Source organism: Dendrobates tinctorius, unplaced genomic scaffold, assembly GCF_039654945.1.
Source record: "Dendrobates tinctorius isolate UK_male_01 unplaced genomic scaffold, ASM3965494v1 ptg000005l, whole genome shotgun sequence".
Taxonomy (NCBI): domain Eukaryota; kingdom Metazoa; phylum Chordata; class Amphibia; order Anura; family Dendrobatidae; genus Dendrobates; species Dendrobates tinctorius.
The window spans coordinates 37,038,163-37,041,351 of record NW_027361673.1 but is presented as its reverse complement, the minus strand read 5'-3'; positions in this window follow the sequence as shown (position 1 = coordinate 37,041,351).

Below are 3,189 nucleotides of genomic sequence, written 5' to 3'. Positions count from 1 at the left end.
CTCCTCCTGAGGTGTAGTATACCACTTTCCAGGTAAGATGGTAACACTTGACCAGCCTCCAACACCTGCATCCCACACAACATAGTAGTGTAGCAAATCACCTTTGGTGGCTCCCTGCTTGGAACACGAAGAGTGCTGGGAGGTGGGTGGAGCTTAGACTGCACAAGAGAGCGGGAGAATATTAGGAAAAGGTCAGTCTGTGAGAGAAGATCCCCTGAGAGGGATGGAGTGAAGGAAGTGCTGCAGCAGACTTCAGTGACCTGAAGCTGCTGGCACGGGAAAGAGAAATAGAAAGCCTGATTCTCCAGAAGGAAGAAAGATTAGTGCAGAACGTAAGGAGAAGAAGAGACCTAAGGACTAGGGTCAGAGTGGAGCCCTTCCTCAAGTTCTAAGCGCATGGCCGTGGTCCGGTCCCCGAGGTTGTATGGTTACTGATGGTCCTGCAGCAGACACCAGAGGAAAAGAAGTTGTCACCACATTATTCCCACCCAAGACTTGGGGGCACAACAGCAACGTGAGTGAGCCGGGACTTGATAGCAAGGAGTCCCCGAAGCAGGCTACAGCTGTCTGCCGTACAAGTAGAGTTCAAGGAAACATCTGAAAGGAGGAACTTGGGTTTAACACACAACTACAAGTACTTCAGTACAAGTGCTAGTGTGGACACGTTCAGAACAGGCACACGAATGGGAGAGCTGGAGAGGTTAATCCCATCTGCCTGGGAGTTGGCTGAGCCCCTGATCTGGAGACCGCAGCATTGAAGCGGGCACCTGTCTGTGCCAAAAACGTGAGTAAAAGAACTGGAACTGCACTCAGCTGTCTCATTGCCTTTTTCCTGCGCCAACCCACTCAGCACTGCTACATCTCTGTGCCTAACACTGCACCATCTACTTCTCCTCACTATCTCACCATTTACCAACCTCATCTACTACAGCCCTACCTATGGAGGGCTACAACATCATTGCTGCACCACACCATCTGTCCCAGGGAAGCAACCCTGCAGCGTTGGTCAAACTGACCAGAAACCACAGGTGGCGTCACGAATCATCTCAATGACTTTATCCCCATCACACTACCCCTTTCACATGGACGCCCAGGGCCACGGACCGGGTCACCGCTACTGTGACTCTTCCCTCTGAGATACCGGCCCGGTACCCAGTACCCCACTGCCCTGGAGGGCGATTCAGATCTGTCCACCCACATTGGTGACAAAAGACTTCAGTAAGTCAGTGAGAAAATCTGAAGATGCCTGATATACTGTATGTATCAGTGTGAAATGAGATCATTGGATCAACTGGGAAAATACATTTTTATAGTGACATATAAGCAGTGAGAGTTTTGAGAGTGAAAGGTGCGTAAGATCTAAACAGAAGAAAACACATCTGCTATTCAGTAAACCCATCACCTTGCTGATGTGAAATCAGTCTCAAAGGCTTCATGAAATCTCTGGAACAGATGGAAGCCATTTCCCATCAAAATAGACTTTTTATTTTCAAATATCCAAATTATACGGCCATGAGAGTAGAATGTTTTATTGTCATTACATGTTTTTACTCCTTCATTTTAAACTAGTTCTTTATCAGCAATGTACTGTATGTGGATAATACTAGGGATTCACCATGGCTTAAATTAAATCTCGATCTATTAACTTTAACTTGTTAAAAAAAAATGTGTGGGCTCCCGCGGTAATTTTTCAATGCGGGAGCCCACACATTTTTTAAAACGAATTAACCCCTTAAATTAACAGCTACACCTCCCAAATTTTAAACATCAACCCTCATCTAATTACTAATGAAAGACATATAAAAAAAACATGAAATGAAATGGTTTACTGTATGTAAACCATGTGTCATTTCATGTCAGGTTGGGGAATGATTTGACAAAAGCTGGCAATTGAATTAGCGGCTATTCTGCTATGAAGAACTCTGTGACATATAAATATATATACATATATATATATTTATGTGTCTCAATGACATGTATATATATATATGTATTCTATGTGTCTATATCTATTCTTTCGTTTGTGTTAGAAAACCTGTCAGTGTGATTTTACTGTATCGCGCACTGAATTGCCGGCTTTTCTAAAGGACACCGGGTGCGTATTTCTCGCAAGTCACACATCTGGTCCGTGTGTAATGCGTATTTTTAGCGCATCCATAGATTTGCATTGGCATACTACGGGCGTAGTGCGCTGACAATCGCAGCATGCTGCGATTGGCACGGACCGTAGAATACAGACGAGAAATATATGGCTGATGGGAGCTGCCCCATAGAGAATCATTTGTCCGTGTGTAATGCGCGCATTTAACGCCTCTCACTTGTCCGTATTCCTCTCTAGTGTGACCCCGGCCTAAGACTTTTTTTTTATTATTGTTACAGGGATAATCTCAGGTTTCAGAGAACTCTAAAATATTTTTGTGCAATTTTGCTACAGGATAATTCTAAATTCCATCTTATTGAAGAACCTGGAAGATGAACTGCTTATACTTCGTGAGATGCCCTCGTGCATATCACCTTTTCCGAAATAATAGAAAACTCAAAGATATTTTATTATTTAGTAATCTGTTTGCAGCAACTTTGACTGAGAAACAAGAATTCAGAGAAGCTTCCAGGATTTTGTGAGGTAACAAAGGTCTCTTCCCATGTGAAGTCACAGTGGAGCTTAGAATTACTAGGAGGGACTCCAAATCTTTTGCCTCCTCTTCAACAGGAGCCATGCAGTTGATTTAAGATTAGTACTTGGCCCTTTGAGGCTGATGGACCCTTTTCATCTCCTAAACATCACTCCCGAATGACCTGGAAGATAAATGGTTCTCATTTACCACTCAGTACCATTCCTATTAGTCGGTTGTAGAGAATGCTGTCATACTGTGAAGACAGTGCACATACATATATTTGGTTGGAAAATCAACAATTACAGCATGATCATCCTATATTTATAATGGCATTTAAAATCATATCTATAATGCCAAGAATACATTTTCATGATCACATTTTTGGAGAATTTCAAGGAAGGGCAAATCAGACATATTGTGTTTTCAGCATACATACAGTAGATAAAGAACATGGCCCCATGGTCTGGGGTTGCCCATGGCATTCACCAGGTGTCACTATATAGTCTTGGTTGCTAACAATAAAAAAGACGAGGAAATATCATCTTGTTCAACTTACAAATGCAACTCAGTCTTC